The sequence below is a fragment of the Aristolochia californica genome, unplaced genomic scaffold (genome assembly GCF_029961685.1).
Source record: "Aristolochia californica isolate CCGP_79_NKW_82.1479 unplaced genomic scaffold, dmAriCali1.0.hap1 SCAF_9, whole genome shotgun sequence".
Classification (NCBI taxonomy): Eukaryota; Viridiplantae; Streptophyta; class Magnoliopsida; order Piperales; family Aristolochiaceae; genus Aristolochia; species Aristolochia californica.
In genome coordinates, this window is record NW_027182290.1 from 24,902,434 (window position 1) to 24,921,944 (window position 19,511).

The 19,511-nt window shown below is 41.5% G+C and overlaps 1 pseudogene; it reads left to right on the forward strand.

Moving 5' to 3' along the window:
* Window positions 1-3,717: 3,717 nt before the first annotated feature.
* Window positions 3,718-4,658, forward strand: LOC137940067 (autophagy-related protein 18d-like; annotated as a pseudogene).
* The last annotated feature ends 14,853 nt before the right edge of the window (window positions 4,659-19,511 follow it).

Sequence of the window (19,511 nt, forward strand, 5' to 3'; positions counted from 1 at the left end):
TTTTTTTCTAATCCGGTCCAGTTCGGTTCAGTCCGGTCCGGTTCGATCTGGTCCGGTTTGGTACGATCTGGGCTGATTCAATTCTGGTCCGATTCGGTTCGGGTTTAGCCCGGTTCGGTTGACCCGCCGGTCTGGGTCGGTTCGGTTGGCAGGAAAATAAAGGAACAGTAGTTCCTAAGTTTCAAAAACAAAAAATTACCTTCGTCTTCGGCAACGGCAAAGAAGCGTCGGCTTCAGTCGGCTGGTGATTGGCAGTGACAACAGGGTGGTGGTGCCGTCGTCGGCGCTCGTCGGCGATCATCGACACTCGTCAGCGATCGTCGGCACTCGTCGGCGACGTGATTTCGGCGACAGGACCGTCATAAGAGAACTCTATTCTCTTTCGGCAATTCGGCTTCCCTCGGCGATAGTGGTGATCGGCGGTAATAACGGGAAGGTGGAACTGTCGTCGGCGATCGTCTTCGGTCTTCAGTAATCGTCGTCGGTCGTCGGCGACGTTCTTTTGGCTTCGGGACAACCGGAATACGGAGTTGCAGAAAAAAAAAAAAAAACAGAGTTCTGCAACTTCGACGATTTTTTTTTCTTTCTCCGGCTTCCTCCTTCGGCGATTACAGGAGCACTTAGCTCCGACTTTCGGCGCCAGAAAAGAGAGGATAATTCTCTTGCTTTGATACCATGTAAAACAGATAGAACTGGAAAATAATAACAGAGATTCAAAGAATGATTTTTCGACGATATATCCTTCTCCGTTAGGTGGCTATTTATAATACATTACAAGTCGATTTTAGGATCAATTTAGATCCTAAAATCAATGGATAAAATCAAGAATACAATCACGGGATCGGAGGAAAAATCACGCTATACAGTTTCCTCCGATCACGCTATACAGCTATGCAGTTTCCTCCGATCACGCTATACAGCTATACAGTTTCCTCCCATCACGCTATACAGCTATACAGTTCAACATGTTCTTCTCGATCATCACCTTGCATACCAGAGTTTTTTCTTTTTCAAATTTTAGCGGTACCATCCAGAGACTCAGCTTATTGTTTTCTTTTTCCTTCATTGGTGTAGAGTTTGAATCGGCGTCGTCGATATTGCGTTGTTGTACGAATGAACAACCCGGTAACCCATGTAATTACTATATATATATTTTCTCTGGGATAATTGTTGGTCCTTTGTTGCAGTGGTGCACACCGTTTCAGACTTTCAATTGATCTGAACTGAAATTTTATTTTAGCGTGAGACCCGCTAGCTTGCGCTGTGTGGGTGTCCACCTCCGTTCATTTCCGAACCCGACACCTTACAAACATACTTTTTATGTCCGACATCTTAACTACTTATGGTGCATTCTTGCTGCTTTTGAGTTTTTCTTTTGGCAGGAATTTAAGGTTGCCTTAGCAATCAATATTATTCACTGAACTGTTTATGAATGATCGTTGTTATCAACCAATGGCCTGTTTTGGCAATGAAGAGTATTACTGCGTATGATATTTTTCTTGAGAAATTTGATAGACATTGAAGCATATCATCAGGATGGAGATGGAATTCTAGAACTTACACGTTGATTTTCTTTGCTCTTGGTCCTCCATTAATTTATTGGTCCAACGAGCTAATGCTAGACGTATAATGGAACACCACTATATACTGCAAGAATCAATTAAATTTTGATATGGCTTTAGGGGGAAAGCAAGATAGAAACTATGAAGAAGTGGTCAATAGTTGTTCATTATGGTTGTTGCACACTGAACTTTTGTACCATTTTCCTTCTTTAAACCAAAATGTTGGGACCTGGTTAGAGCATTATCATCCAAGAGCAGAATGTACAATAGTAGCAAGATCAGGATAGTCTTTTGATTATTTGTATTTGTGGGTCATCAGACTCTGCATTGGTATAATCCATATTGTCATGGAAACATTCAAGTAGGTTGGTTGATCCTTATATGACAATGCCAAAGGTTAATTGAACCTCTTGAGGGGTTTTAGCTTGAAACTGAACTGAGTGCATAAGAACTTTCGTGAAACAAAATAACAGAGAATCGTGGATCTTGGTTTATGCTATATGTAACCATTTCATACCAAATCTTCAGCATAGGTTTGCTAGCCCTTGTCAAATATTAGGCATAGCATTCCAGCTGTCAGGTAGTAGCTTCAAATTTGACCAAATGACATTTAAACATTGAAGCTGACATGCACAACCTGCGTGATGCTTTTCCTGTATGAGTTCCGTTTTTTTATGTGATCAGAATAGTTGAGATAAAGAAGGAAAACTAGGTCTAATAATTTCTGCAGTTACCAATTGCATATGGTCTCAAAGCAAACTGCATGAGAAGGCAACACCAGCAAATAAAAGTATTCGGGCCTCCAAGAAAAAGATACAAACAGAGAATTATCTCTTAAGCTAAAGGGCCTTGTGCATGGGACCACATGGAGACATTCGACCTAATTATTTTAAGGGTTTGATAAGTGTGTGTGTGTGTTCTTATGGTGTTTTTGTTTTCCTAGGTTGTTTGGTTACAACTTACTCGGAGAGGTTTTACTTTTTTTCTAGGTATTAGGTTCAAGATTTGTACCAAGATGGAAAGAAGCAAAGGTTAAGTCTTATTGGGGTATGAGATTCATGCTTCCAGTACTGGGCTAAGAGTCTACTACAGAACATTTTTTTACTTTATCATCATTGAGGGTGTTTCAACGGTTGTTATCAGCTGGATGTTGAGGGAATGGTGTCTCCTAACCATTTTCTAGGAATTCTTTTCTTTGTGTTATATTTTCCATTTTTTGTTTTATTTGCTCCTTTCAGTTTCAAGCTGTTTGTTTCTTTTTCTTTTATCTTTGTATCCCTTGTACCTTTATCTCTTAACAATTTTGTTTTGCTCTTATCATTAACTAATTTCTTAATGGTTTCTACCTTCTCCTCCTAAAACTTTACTTTTCCTGTTCAGATGAGTTTTGCTTAATTTTCTCTGTTCTGCTTGGTGGTTGTATGCTGTTGTCATTCAATAATCTTTCTAATTGGAATGTACTAGATCTGGATGACATATCCTGCTATCTATACATATGATTTTCCGTTTTAAAACTATGTATGCTCGTAGTTAGTAATGGGAGATATTTGTGGTTGTAACCCCTTTCATGGATTTAGTTGTTTTTTGAATGAATTATTCATGTATCTTGGTCATTTTTTCTCTTTTCTTTAGTTTTTTGTGTGTTGCAGCAATCTCCCATAGCCATCTTGGGACTTAGCTTGTTTCTCTTCTTTTTGCTTTATAAAAACTTCTTGATATTTAGAAAAAAATTATTGTTGGTTGCTGGTGTCTTTCCTAAGAGTTTATTTAGTCTTTTATTCTCATTTAACCAAAACTTTACAAATATAGGATCCATGTTGCCAGTCATAGTTAATTTTTTTAATATTTTAATGCAAATATATGCTTCAATGAGTTTTCACTTATATGCATAAATAAAAAAAAATTATGTTTAGCTCTGTGTCATTGAGAATGTGCATAAGAGTGTCAAATTCATAAATCTAGCTACGGCTAAACGTCACACTTTTTCTAAAATTGTGCAAGAACTACCACTTGGTGAAAAATGGTTGGTTATTGATTGTCCAACTCGTTAGAACTCCACTTATGATATGTTGTCTTCTGCATTAAAATTCAAAGAAGCATTTCCTAGATTTCAAAATAAAGAACCAACTTAAGACTGTTTGCCAAGTCTTGATGAATGGGAAAAGGTTGAAATAGTATGTGGGATTCTAAAAGCTTTTAAAGTAGTCACTAATATAATTTTACAAAATTTCAGCTCTGTGTCACTTTATAGATATTTTTTCTCACAAATTCTTTGTTGTAAGTTTTATAAGTATTTCTACCTTTACTTTCAAAATGACAGAGCACTTGCTGCACTTGATTGAATCTATGGTTTCTAGGTGTTGTTGATTTATTCTGCAATTGAGACTACAAGCTCAACAGTTTCAACTTCTCGGGGGGTAATACCCCAAAGAGGGTTGGCACATATGATTCACATGGCCTTCATATCCTGATGGTCAACCTGCAGCAGACCTCTGTGATGATGATGTAGAATTGTTGTCAATATCACGGAACAAGGACTATGAATGTTTTGTTGCTGCCACTAACCATGGGTTCCGGATTTATAATTCTAACCCTTCTAAGCAAACCTTCAGACTGGATCTAAAAAGTGCAGGATTTTGAATAGTAGAAATGTTGTTCCATTCCAACATTCTTGCACTTGTTGGGAATGGATCTAGTCCACAGTACTTTCCAAAAAAAGTTATGACATGGGATAATCATGTGAACCAGTACATAGGTGACTTCACTTTCAGATCTGATGTTCGAGGTGTTAAACTGAGGCGTGACAGGCTAGTTATTGGTCTTGAATACAAAATCTACGTGTACAATTTGAAAGACGTGAAACTTCTTCACCAGATAGAGACTCTTGTAAATCTAAAGAGACTTTGCTATCTTTCACATCATTTGAGCACATCTATGTTGACTTGCCCTAGTCTTCACCAAGGGCAGGTACGAGTTGAACACTTTGGTTTAAAGGTGAAAAAGTTCATTAACGCACATGATTCTCACATAGCATGCTTGACCTGGATGATGGATGGACTTCTTCTTGCAACTGCGCTTTGTGCTGGCAGTTGCTAGAAGAAGTCCATCCATCGTCAAGGTCAGGCATGCTATGTGAGAATCATGTGCGTTAATGAACTTGACCGATTTTTTTTTCTCGATATCAAGAATTTTTTTTCTTTTGAAATGATGATAATTTTATTTCAAAGAAAGGGAAGATACATCAAGGGAGGCCTCCCTTAAGAACGAGAGATTCAAGGAGGGGGGAGATCGATGTCCAAAATATCAAGAAAAATCTGCAGTGACGCCATGAGGGGAAAGATGAGGTGGAGCACTATCCGATGACGACCTTGGAATATATATTAATTTTTTTTATGGTTTCAATTGACATCAATAGTAAACAATAGTTCTAGTGTGGCCATAAATAATGACTCAACTCCACCATTGGCATATCCCTCTAGAACTACTAATGTAATAGAAGTGAGCCTAAATTATGAGGAAGAAGGTGACTCTATCTATCCATAGTTCAAAAAGACAAACAAGGTCTCAGGTGTGGTTAGAATTCAAAGAAGTCTCACTTATAGATGGTACAAAAAAACCTCCAATGTATTCATTGTAAAACCAATTTGAGTATTATTAGTAGTAAATAACCACACATATGAGTCGACATTTGAAACATTGTCCTAGTAGAAAAAAGGGCAATGAGAAAGCAAAAAAACATCAACTTTCAATCAGTGGGGTCTAATGTTGATCAGAGTCCATCTGGTTTTCCTTTTATGGATATTGGAGGCAAATATGATCAAGACAGAATGAGAATACTCATTGCTCATTGGATTCTTATGCATGAACATCCATTCATGATAGTGGAAGAGGAGAGATTTAATTTTGTAATGAAGATGGCAAATGTGAATTATGAAAAAATATTTTGTAAGACCATCAAGGAGTGTATGGAGGTGTACAAAGCAGAGAAACATAAATAGAAAACTTTATTAAAAGAGATTAATAAGATTAGTCTTACCATGGATCTTTGGAAGTCCCAAAATCAAAAGATTATATACATGGTTATTACCAGGCATTTTATTGATAGTAATTGAAAGCTACAAAAATAAGTCTTGAGTTTTGTGTATGTTTCTCCTTCTTGTCATGGTGTTGACATAGTTGTTGCTATTTAAAAGTGTTTGAAAGAATGGGAAATCGAAAATAAAGTATTTAGTATCTTAGATGATATTGCTGAATATAATGATGTTTGTCTAAGAATTTTGAAAAATGATTTTTCAAGAAATAGGAAATTGGTTTGTGGTGGGAAACTATTTCATGTGTTTTTTTGTGCTCATATTTTGAACTTATTACTCCAAGATGGTCTTGCTCAAATTAAGGATATCATTGAGAACGGGTGTGAGAGTGTCAAATTCATAAATCTATCTGAGGCAAGACTTCGCACAATTTCTGAAATTGTGTAGCAACTACAACTAGGTGAAAAAAGGTTAGTCATTGATTGTCCAACTCGTTGGAACTCCACTTATGACATGTTGTCTTCAACGTTAAATATCAAAGATGTATTTCCTAGAATTCAAGATAGAGAACCAACTTATGACTATTTGCCAAGTCTTGTTGACTGGGAAAAGGTTGAAATGGTGTGTGGGATTCTAAAAGCTTTTAATGTAGTCACTAATATAATTCTACTAAATTTCAGCTCCATGTCACTTTATAGATTTTTTTTCTCACAAATTCTTTTTTGTAACTTTTCTTTCCAAATGACAGAGCACTTGCTGCATTTGATAGAATCTATGGTTTCTGATTGTTGTTGATTTATTTTTCAATTGAGACTCAACAATTTCAACTTCACGGGGGGTGAGGGGTTATTCCCCTAACGAGGGCTGGCACATATGATTCACATGCAAGGCCTTCATATCCTTATGGTCAACCTACAACAGACCTTTGTGATGATGATGTAGAATTGTTGTCAGTATCTTGGAACCAGGACTATGAATGTTTTGTTGTTGGCACTAACCATGGGTTCCAGATTTATAATTCTAACCCTTTTAAGCAAACCTTTAGAAGGGATCTAAAAAGTGCAGGATTTCGAATAGTAGAAATGTTGTTCCATTCCAACATTCTTGCACTTGTTGGGAATGGATCTAGTCCACAGTACTCTCCAAACAAAGTTATGACATGGGATGATCATGTGGACCAGTGCATAAGTGACTTCACTTTTAGATCTGATGTTCGAGGTGTTAAACTGAGGCGTGACAGGCTAGTTATTGTTCTTGAACACAGTATCTATGTGTACAATTTGACAAACCCGAAACTTCTTCACCAGATAGAGACTCTTGTAAATCAAAAGGGACTTTGCTGTCTTTCACATCATTTGAGCACATCTGTGTTGAGTTGCCCTAGTCTTCACCAAGGGCAGGTACGAGTTGAACATTTTGGTGTAAAGAAGGATAATGGTACAAAAGTTCAGTGTGCAACAACCATAATGAACTATTGACCACTTTTTCATAGTTTATATTTTGTTTTCCCCCTAAAGCCTTATCAAAATTTAATTGATTCTTGCCGTATATAGTTGTGTTCCATTATACGTTAGGAGAGGGCTACTAATTTGAGCTCATAATGATTTAGGAATTAGGATGAAAACTTTTACCTTTTCACTTCTAAAAAGTTGATAAAAACTTGGTGCACATTTACTGGGATGTTAAAGGATTAGGGCACCCCACCAAGAATAAAAAAGGACTAGATCAAACTAAAAAAGGATCCAGCAGACGAAATTAGGTCTAGCATTAGCTCGTTGGACCAATAAATTAATGGAGGACCAAGAGCAAAGAAAATCAATGTGTAAGTTCTAGAATTCCATCAAGTGACATTATAGTATCATATATTTTCAGTTCGAAAGACCTATCCTAATGGTATGCTCCAATGTCTATCAGATTTCTCACGAAAAATTTCATACACAATACTCTTCATTGCTAAAACAGGCCATTATAGATAACAACTATCATTCATAAACAGTTCAGTGAACACTATTGATTGCTAAGGCAACCTTAAATTCCAGCCAAAAGAAAAACTCAAAAGCAGTAAGAATGCACAAAAGAGAAGAAGGTCCAAATGCTCTCAGATTTCACCAAAAGATTAGGAAAAAAAGGGAATCTTGGAGAAGGGTGGGAAACACAAGAAAAACCGAAACATCAATCCAGATTTTCACATTAAAACCCACTATTGGATCCTATCTGGGGCTCCCTTTGACACCCCTTCTCTCCTCTAAAGCTTGTTGGCACCATGTCATTTTGCATTTGGAAGGGTGACTAGACACTTGGCGGGGAAAATTCCTATCAAAAGCAGGCAAGTTAGTTCTAATCTAATCATGTTTGCAGGGAATGCCCACCTATTTTTTATCTATGTTCCACTATCCTGCAACTATCAAAAACCGAATTAACACTCTAAAGAGGCGTTTCCTTTGGAGTAGTCCAAATGGGGAAAAAAAATATCATCTGGTCAAATGGGAGGAAGTGTGCAAACCAAAACTGTTGGGTGGATTGGGTATCCAAAACATCAACTACACAAACTCTGCTCTTCTTCTTAAGTGGATATGGAAATTTAATATGCAACCGCTTTGATTTGGAGAGCTTTTGTTGCAGATAAAAAAAATATTCACTCTGGCTGGTGGATAGAAGGAGGGAGAATTTATTCTCTCTCACCTGCCTGGAAAAAAATGGTTCGGCTTCTTCCCAAATTCAAAGTGGCAGCAAAATGTTACATTGGAAATGGAGGCTTGACAAAATTCTAGAACGATTGGTGGTGTTATGCACGCAATAACATTATTATTTTAGTGTTTTCTTTAATTTACTTTATTTTATTTCAGTTTTAGGTCATAGGGGTATTTTTGGAATATTTTATTTATAGGGGTATTTTTGGAATATTTTATTGTAAACCCTAACCGGATGAACCCTATTTAAGGGGTAAGAGTAATGAGAAAGAAAGCATTGAAGTATTAAGAATTAGGTTAAATCTAGCGTAAAGAGGCTTAGAGTTCTCCTCAACGAGCTCTAGGGTTTTCAAGCTTCCCTTTGGCTTGATCTTTCGTTTTCATCTTCCCCATGTCTTCCTACTACCCCTACGGTAAAGCTTGGAAGACCCGTAACCCGTGGCAGACTCCAGATCCTCCCAAAGAATCCACGTGTCAGATCCGGGACCGTAACAACTGGTATCAGAGCAGGAACACAATGGGTTATTCTATATCCCAAGAAAGATGGGTTGCTATGGGTAAGGAATTGGAGGAAATACGAGCACGGTTAGATGCTTCAATTGAATGTTCGGCAATGGAGCCACGTGCTCCCACAGAAAATGTCATACGACCTGAAATTTCCTGCATATGCGTAGGCATATGCGTAGAAGAGGCAGCTGCTGCTTTGGACGAGCAGAAAGGCCAACGGCCAGGAACTCCAGCGGCGACGACATCCGAATTTGGGGATTCCGAAATTCCAAAATTGGCTGCACCGGAAATTCCGACGGCACTCGAAATCTCCGAGCAAGCGGAGAACTTCCGATATGCCTCCAAGGGCTACTATTCGCCTCCAAGTGGTGCGATTCGCCGCCGGCGTAGCAGGCGACCCAGTCGCTTCCCTTGGGTTCGTCGGCAAACTACCCGAGAGCCCTCTGTCTTGGAAAAATTCCAAGCGGCGACGCCTCAACGGGCTTCTCGTCGCCACCGGCGAAGCAAAATAGTTCGTCGGCGCCATAAGCAACTTTTCCGCAAGGGATCTCGGTTCCGGGAGGCTGAGGAACGACGATTTACAAGTTTCCGAGACCCCTCTGTCTCGGAAACTATCCAGGTGGCGAAGCCCCGACGGGCTGCGATTCGCAACCGGAAAATCATGCGATTACGTTGGTGCCGGGAGAGAGGAAGGAGACGAACGTTGCCGGTAATCGTCGGTGCCGTGAGGAACGGAACCGCCGGCCGCAGAGCTCGGGAGCCGCCGAAGGAAGAAGACGACTCCCGATTAAATTTTCCTAACTTAGGAAAATTTAATCGGCCCGGTCCGCTGAGTCGCAAGCCGGACCGGGTTCCTGAACCGAGTCAACCCAGGTTAACTCGGACCGGCCCCCCCTCTCCCCCGAAAAAAAAAAAAAAAAAAAAACGGGCAAACAGAGGGGGCGTCATAGCTTTCGCGGATGCTACTTCAGCACCGGTGAAGACGTCGGCATACAGACACTACTTCCGAGCTTGAGGACAAGCTCGTTTTCCAAGGGGGGTGTAATGTTATGCACGCAATAACATTATTATTTTAGTGTTTTCTTTAATTTACTTTATTTTATTTCAGTTTTAGGTCATAGGGGTATTTTTGGAATATTTTATTTATAGGGGTATTTTTGGAATATTTTATTGTAAACCCTAACCGGGTGAACCCTATTTAAGGGGTAAGAGTAATGAGAAAGAAAGCATTGAAGTATAAGAATTAAGTTAAATCTAGCGTAAAGAGGCTTAGAGTTCTCCTCAACGAGCTCTAGGGTTTTCAAGCTTCCCTTTGGCTTGATCTTTCGTTTTCATCTTCCCCATGTCTTCCTACTACCCCTATGGTAAAGCTTGGAAGACCCGTAACCCGTGGCAGACTCCAGATCCTCCCAAAGAATCCACGTGTCAGATCCGGGACCGTAACAACTGGTATCAGAGCAGGAACACAATGGGTTATTTTATATCCCAAGAAAAATGGGTTGCTATGGGTAAGGAATTGGAGGAAATACGAGCACGGTTAGATGCTTCAATTGAATGTTCGGCAATGGAGCCACGTGCTCCCACAGAAAAGGTCATACGACCTGAAATTTCCTGCATATGCGTAGGCATATGCGTAGAAGAGGCAGCTGCTGCTTTGGACGAGCAGAAAGGCCCACGACCAGGAACTCCAGCGGCGACGACATCCGAATTTGGGGATTCCGAAATTCCAAAATTGGCTGCACCGGAAATTCCGACGGCACTCGAAATCTCCGAGCAAGCGCAGAACTTCCGATATGCCTCCAAGGGCTACGATTCGCCTCCAAGTGGTGCGATTCGCCGCCGGCGTAGCAGGCGACCAGTCGCTTCCCTTGGGTTCGTCGGCAAACTACCCGAGAGCCCTCTGTCTCGGAAAAATTCCAAGCGGCGACGCCTTAGCGGGCTTCTCGTCGCCACCGGCGAAGCAAAATAGTTCGTCGGTGCCATAAGCAACTTTTCCGCAAGGGATCTCGGTTCCGGGAGGCTGAGGAACGACGATTTACAAGTTTCCGAGACCCCTCTGTCTCGGAAACTATCCAGGCGGCGAAGCCCCGACGGGCTGCGATTCGCCACCGGAAAATCATGCGATTCCGTCGGTGCCGGGAGAGAGGAAGGAGACGAACGTCGCCGGTAATCGTTGGTGCCGTGAGGAACGGAACCGCCGGCCGCAGAGTTCGGGAGCCGCCGAAGGAAGAAGACGACTCCCGATTAAATTTTCCTAACTTAGGAAAATTTAATCGGCCCGGTCCGCTAAGTCGCAAGCCGGACCGGGTTCCTGAACCGGGTCAACCCAGGTTAACTCGGACCGGCCCCCCCTCCCCCCCGAAAAAAAAAAAAAAAGGGGCAAACAGAGGGGGCGTCATAGCTTTCGCGGATGCTACTTCAGCACTGGTGAAGACGTCGGCATACAGACACTACTTCCGAGCTTGAGGACAAGCTCGTTTTCCAAGGGGGGTGTAATGTTATGCACGCAATAACATTATTATTTTAGTGTTTTCTTTAATTTACTTTATTTTATTTCAGTTTTAGGTTATAGGGGTATTTTTGGAATATTTTATTTATAGGGGTATTTTTGGAATATTTTCTTGTAAACCCTAACCGGGTGAACCCTAGTTAAGGGGTAAGAGTAATGAGAAAGAAAGCATTGAAGTATTAAGAATTAAGTTAAATCTAGCGTAAAGAGGCTTAGAGTTCTCCTCAACGAGCTCTAGGGTTTTCAAGCTTCCCTTTGGCTTGATCTTTCGTTTTCATCTTCCCCATGTCTTCCTACTACCCCTACGGTAAAGCTTGGAAGACCCGTAACCCGTGGCAGACTCCAGATCCTCCCAAAGAATCCACGTGTCAGATCCGGGACCGTAACAACTGGTATCAGAGCAGGAACACAATGGGTTATTCTATATCCCAAGAAAGATGGGTTGCTATGGGTAAGGAATTGGAGGAAATACGAGCACGGTTAGATGCTTCAATTGAATGTTCGGCAATGGAGCCACGTGCTCCCACAGAAAAGGTCATACGACCTGAAATTTTCTGCATATGCGTAGGCATATGCGTAGAAGAGGCAGCTGCTGCTTTGGACGAGCAGAAAGGCCAACGGCCAGGAACTCCAGCGGCGACGACATCCGAATTTGGGGATTCCGAAATTCCAAAATTGGCTGCACCGGAAATTCCGACGGCACTCGAAATCTCCGAGCAAGCGCAGAACTTCCGATATGCCTCCAAGGGCTACGATTCGCCTCCAAGTGGTGCGATTCGCCGCCGGCGTAGTAGGCGACCCAGTCGCTTCCCTTGGGTTCGTCGGCAAACTACCCGAGAGCCCTCTGTCTCGGAAAAATTCCAAGCGGCGACGCCTCAACGGGCTTCTCGTCGCCACCGGCGAAGCAAAATAGTTCGTCGGCGCCATAAGCAACTTTTCCGCAAGGGATCTCGGTTCCGGGAGGCTGAGGAACGACGATTTACAAGTTTCCGAGACCCCTCTGTCTCGGAAACTATCCAGGCGGCGAAGCCCCGACGGGCTGCGATTCGCCACCGGAAAATCATGCGATTCCGTCGGTGCCGGGAGAGAGGAAGGAGACGAACGTCGCCGGTAATCGTCGGTGCCGTGAGGAACGGAACCGCCGGCCGCAGAGTTCGGGAGCCACCGAAGGAAGAAGACGACTCCCGATTAAATTTTCCTAACTTAGGAAAATTTAATCGGCCCGGTCCGCTGAGTCGCAAGCCGGACCGGGTTCCTGAACCGGGTCAACCCAGGTTAACTCGGACCGGCCCCCCTCCCCCCCGAAAAAAAAAAAAAAGGGGCAAACAGAGGGGGCGTCATAGCTTTCGCGGATGCTACTTCAGCACCGGTGAAGACGTCGGCATACAGACACTACTTCCGAGCTTGAGGACAAGCTCGTTTTCCAAGGGGGTGTAATGTTATGCACGCAATAACATTATTATTTTAGTGTTTTCTTTAATTTACTTTATTTTATTTCAGTTTTAGGTCATAGGGGTATTTTTGGAATATTTTATTTATAGGGGTATTTTTGGAATATTTTATTGTAAACCCTAACCGGGTGAACCCTATTTAAGGGGTAAGAGTAATGAGAAAGAAAGCATTGAAGTATTAAGAATTAGGTTAAATCTAGCGTAAAGAGGCTTAGAGTTCTCCTCAACGAGCTCTAGGGTTTTCAAGCTTCCCTTTGGCTTGATCTTTCGTTTTCATCTTCCCCATGTCTTCCTACTACCCCTACGGTAAAACTTGGAAGACCCGTAACCCGTGGCAGACTCCAGATCCTCCCAAAGAATCCACGTGTCAGATCCGGGACCGTAACAACTGGTATCAGAGCAGGAACACAATAGGTTATTTTATATCCCAAGAAAGATGGGTTGCTATGGGTAAGGAATTGGAGGAAATACGAGCACGGTTAGATGCTTCAATTGAATGTTCGGCAATGGAGCCACGTGCTCCCACAGAAAAGGTCATACGACCTGAAATTTCCTGCATATGCGTAGGCATATGCGTAGAAGAGGCAGCTGCTGCTTTGGACGAGCAGAAAGGCCAACGGCCAGGAACTCCAGCGGCGACGACATCCGAATTTGGGGATTCCGAAATTCCAAAATTGGCTGCACCGGAAATTCCGACGGCACTCGAAATCTCCGAGCAAGCGCAGAACTTCCGATATGCCTCCAAGGGCTACGATTCGCCTCCAAGTGGTGCGATTCGCCGCCGGCGTAGCAGGCGACCAGTCGCTTCCCTTGGGTTCGTCGGCAAACTACCCGAGAGCCCTCTGTCTCGGAAAAATTCCAAGCGGCGACGCCTCAGCGGGCTTCTCGTCGCCACCGGCGAAGCAAAATAGTTCGTCGGTGCCATAAGCAACTTTTCCGCAAGGGATCTCGGTTCCGGGAGGCTGAGGAACGACGATTTACAAGTTTCCGAGACCCCTCTGTCTCGGAAACTATCCAGGCGGCGAAGCCCCGACGGGCTGCGATTCGCCACCGGAAAATCATGCGATTCCGTCGGTGCCGGGAGAGAGGAAGGAGACGAACGTCGCCGGTAATCGTCGGTGCCGTGAGGAACGGAACCGCCGGCCGCAGAGTTCGGGAGCCGCCGAAGGAAGAAGACGACTCCCGATTAAATTTTCCTAACTTAGGAAAATTTAATCGGCCCAGTCCGCTGAGTCGCAAGCCGGACCGGGTTCCTGAACCGGGTCAACCCAGGTTAACTCGGACCGGCCCCCCCTCCCCCCCGAAAAAAAAAAAAAAAGGGGCAAACAGAGGGGGCGTCATAGCTTTCGCGGATGCTACTTCAGCACTGGTGAAGACGTCGGCATACAGACACTACTTCCGAGCTTGAGGACAAGCTCGTTTTCCAAGGGGGGTGTAATGTTATGCACGCAATAACATTATTATTTTAGTGTTTTCTTTAATTTACTTTATTTTATTTCAGTTTTAGGTTATAGGGGTATTTTTGGAATATTTTATTTATAGGGGTATTTTTGGAATATTTTATTGTAAACCCTAACCGGGTGAACCCTATTTAAGGGGTAAGAGTAATGAGAAAGAAAGCATTGAAGTATTAAGAATTAGGTTAAATCTAGCGTAAAGAGGCTTAGAGTTCTCCTCAACGAGCTCTAGGGTTTTCAAGCTTCCCTTTGGCTTGATCTTTCGTTTTCATCTTCCCCATGTCTTCCTACTACCCCTACGGTAAAGCTTGGAAGACCCGTAACCCGTGGCAGACTCCAGATCCTCACAAAGAATCCACGTGTCAGATCCGGGACCGTAACAGGTGGATTGGTCAATCTCCACTCAAAGTAAGCTTTCCAGAAATATCTGACCTTTTTGGTAACTCGGAGGTTCTTGTCTCTGACATCTGGTCAGAAAATGGGGACTGGAATTTAAATCTTAGAAGGCATCTTACTGACCCAGAAACTCTCCTTGCATCCAAGCTCCTTCACCACCTTCGTATCAGACAACCAAACAACTCAGAGGACACTCTAATTTGGACTCCCTGTCCAAAAGGAACCTTCTCTACATCCTCCGCCTACAAATTCTTAAACAGCCTTTCCACAACTCTCCCAAAGCACCCTGTTGCCTATGTCTGGGACCTCCTTGCACCCCCACGTGCCAAATTCTTCATCTGGTCAGCTTGTAGGAACAAAATCCTCACTTCTGATTCCTTGATTCGTAGGGGCACCCCCCTGTTATGGACTCTCTTTGCCCTTTCTGCAAAAATACTCCAAAAACAACAACTCATATTCTTCTATCATGTCAGTTTGCCCACTTAGTCTGGACGTCCACCTTAAGCAAAATTGTCCTCCAATCCTGTGCCTCCGGGAACTTAACAAACACTGTCCTCTCACTGATTAACTCAAACCTCCCAAAGCTAGGTAAAATGATTATATCTTATTGTGTGGGTCATATAATCAGGGCGCTCTAGAAAGAACGTAACAAGAGGAAATTCAAATTCCAAACCTCCTCTATTGAGGTTATGAGTGAGCAAATCTCTAACCAAGTTTCTGTCTGGCTCTTAAATAAAAAAGAATTCAAAAATCTTAGTGGTTCAAACTTCAGGAGTAATTAGCAAACTATCGCTGGGCTATCTCTGCCCCTCGCCCTCCTACTATGGCAATATGGGTCCCTCCTCCCCCCAGACTCTTGAAGCTCAATTTTGATGGAAGTGTTCTTAGCTTCCCAGGTCCAGTAGGGTTTGGTGGTGTCATCCACGATGAAAAGGGTGATCTCCTCTTCTCCTATGCAGGCCCCCTCGGCATCTTAGATTCTACAATAGTAGAGCTCTTGGGTCTTTTACACGGGCTCAAAATCTTCTCTGGTCCCCTTTGTATTGAAGGAGACTTAAAAGTAGTCATTAATTGGTGTGCAAACCACGGCCATCCCCCTTCGGCGTCACTGGGATATGTTCAAAGAAATATGTAATTTATTTTCTCCTTTAAACTGTAAGTAGAATCACATTCCATGATCTGCTAATCACCTAACAAATTCCCAGGCCAAGGAGGGCATCTCTCTCCAACACTTTGTTGTGGAGTTAGGCCCCCGACATTAGGTTTGTAATCTTCCTTCTTTGCTTTTCAATATATGCACCATTATTCAAAAAAAAAAAAAAAAACATGGGGGATCCTAAACTCTAAGCTTTGATACCATGTAAAATTTAGGATCCTATGATAAGAACTTCAACCAAAGTAAGAAGAAGAAAAAGAAGCGAGAGAGGAGAGCTCGACTACCAAAGAGGGAGAGAGCTTGGACGAATTTGAGAAGAGAGGAGAGAACTTGATGTTCTACCTCTTAGCCAAGGGCCTCTATTTATAGTTTTTACAATGCCCTTAGGGTTACAACATTACAAGAGAAGAGACACAAATAGAAAAGTAATTACAAGTTCATAACATCTTTATGAGAAGTCTTCTTATTTACCAATATGCCACCTCTTGGATGTGTGGACTTTCTTCCTTCGATGTGTGGGCTTGGGCCCATCTTCTTACATTGATAAAGGCTGGTGAAGTACAAAATGTAATCCTAGAAATATATTCTTTTAAGTCCTGGGTTAATACTCAAAGAGGAATGGCTTTTCAACTAGAAAGTCTTCGTTCAAGCAATTCCTTATTGTCCTACCAATTGTGAAGTGTTCAACCACAAAGTAATTTTAGAACAAAATCTTTTCAATGGCAATATCATAGTGGATTTTAAATGAGGAATCCAGATAAGAGTTTTTCTTTCTTTTCTTTTCTAGCCATTTTGTTTCTCTTAATATGTTAGGAAGTATTTGCACTTGACGATTTAAACTTTGGCGAGATGTCGGATCAATAATGCAATATACATATTTCCAACAATGATTCTGGTCTGTTTATCAAAATCAACCAGTTGATATAATAGGAAAAGGAACTCTTACTTTTTAACCTAGTGCCCCTTTTTAAACAGAACACAGTTCTCAGTCATTATACTCCAAAATGCAGACCTGTGCTTGTTTGATATTACTGAAGAGTTTTTCTTTCTTTTCTTTTCTAGCCATTTTGTTTCTCTTAATATGTTAGGAAGTATTTGCATGTGGCGGTTTAAAATTTGGTGAGATGCCATATCAATGATGCAATATACCTATTTCCAACAATGATTCTGGTCTGTTTATCAAAATCAACCAGTTGATATAATTGGAAAAGGAACTCTTACTTGTTAGACTAGTGCCCCTTTTTTAAACAGAACACAATTCTCAGTCACCATATCCCAAATGCAGACTGTAATCTGTGTTTGTTTGGTTTTACTGATATCTACCTCTGCAGATAATAGAGGCGCAAGCCCTGGTGCACTGTTGTTTTGCCTCCGGTGGACTTCATGGAAGGAGAAGTAAGACAATATCCAGCAACTATGAATGACGAAGCAATGTATGAGCATGTGAAAAAGGTTGGTGAAGCCCTACTTGGAGAGGATAATGTTTAATTATGCCCAATGTGCATGAGAGGTGAGGATTTTAGCTTTTACTTGCAGCAAATGCTTGGTTGTGATTTCAATATGGAATAAGAAACGAGAGTCTAGGGTCTACTAAAGGATTGCACTCTCCTCACTTCTGTGTTGATGAAAATTTTCTTCCTGTTGGAGCAGCCTTGCATGCTGCTGTTGCATTAACTTACTTGGATACCAATGAATTCTAGAATTTCTTATAATCGCATCCCACACTTTCAGCTCTTCGAGTCCTTTCTGTTTTTTATTCCTGTAGTTTTCTGATAGTTATTGTGAAATATTGAGAGAAATAGTTTTGAGAGAGAGAAATAGGTGAGAGTGAAATAGTTACTATTCAAAAGCCAAATCATTATTTGACTGTCTTCTGATTCCCAATCATCCGTAATGGGGTAGGAGGACCATCTCAGATAAATTTAGATTGCTTTTTTGGCCTTCAGGTAGATGCGAACAGATTTGGACGAATTCAAATAGTTGTGTCCATTCAATCTCACAGATGTAATCAAAATTGTATTTTTTTTTCCCTCTTAACTTCCTGAATCCCTTGTGGCAATAATAATTTCGCTGGTATCAGCCATTAAACACCTACAACAGTCACCATAATGACAAAAGCACTTCAAGATTCAAGGATACCTGTGGCAGGTATGTGGACTCCACTTTAAATAAATTAGGGTTAGGTAGAAGATGACATGTGCCAACCAAACAGGGATATACGACTGAAATGTAGTTTAATCAAGCCAAGAGAACACCAAATTAGATCTGACATCAGCCTCCTAGAGGAGGACGTAGTAAAAAATCAGGGTTATGGCTGTGCAAAAACCGATTGGATGAGAGATCCAAGTCAAGAAACCCTCTTAGGGCAGTAATTACTTATAGAAACTGCTCAAGTCATTGTAGAGGCAATCAATCCTAGGGTTATGGTGGAAAAGAAAATAAAAAAATTAGATTTTTGCCAACCAGAGAACATCAATGAAAATCCCCCTTTCTATAAACACGTAGGCTTCAATGGAGGAGTGGTGACACTCATATCCTTGATCTAACGCTCTAATACCATGTGAAATTTTGAGAGAAATAGAGTTGAGAAAGAAAAGAAGAAGAGTGGAGGAGGCAGCAATCTTTTTGGAGAAGAAAAAGTTCTGGATTAGGGTGAGGCATGAGCCCTCCAAATCCTTTAAATTAATTTAATCGAGTTGTAGAGGAAAAGACTCTTCTACTCTCTAACATGTACTCCTTATATCTCCATTTATACAAGCCCAAAAATTATGAAAATTGGGCCATAGGCACTTCTAAACTTCTTGGAACTAATTATGTTATTCTAGATATGATCAGAATATTATAAAATAGTCAAAATACATTTCCAGTACATTTAACACTTACAAAATTGTGTTTCCATCTATATACACTTCTATTGCAGTTAAATGCAGTAACCTATTTTTCAGTTTAAATGCTCATTATAGAAGATTTGTTACATGCAAGTATCCAGACTGCTGTCAAAACTGATGGGATTTCCAGTATATTAAGTGTGGGGAGTGCACCAGTGAACAACCCATCCAAGCTCTGTATATTAGCTTTCATCCTCACCAGGCTGGTTAACTTAAAATGCTTAGTGGGCAAATTATGATCCTGGGTCCAAGTGGCTTGTGATCATTGCTTTCTGTAAAAATGATGTTTACTCCGATTCAATTGCAATAGGTATTTTGATGGTGCATATTCTTGTCTCAGAAAGTGTGTTTGTCAGTCCATACAGTGGTCTGAACATTTTCTGATATTTGCTGGTTCTGAAAGTAGAATGCTTTGTCAAAAAAACCAGTAGCTTCTTCTACTGATTTGGTTTCTCTCTATTTTTGCCATTTACCTCGGTTCACTAAATACATTCTTAATCTGAACAATTCTCATATGAACTGTACGATCCTTTGACCCTTGATCTGAACAATCCCAACTCGGTTGATCTGATATAATTTTTATAAATTTGAGCCGCAAGTTCGAAAAAACAACCCGATAACCCATGTAATTATTATATATATTTTCTATGAGGTAATTATTTGTCCATTGTTGCAGTGGTGCGCACCATTTCAGACTTTCAGTTGATCTGAACTGAAATTTGATTTTACCATGAGACCCGTTAGCTTGCGCTGTGTGGGGTCCACCTCTGTCCGCTTCCTGAACCCGACACCTTATAAACCGAGTAACTGGAAGCCTGCATACTTTTTGTTTATGACATCTTAACTACTTGGGGCTTTTTTTGA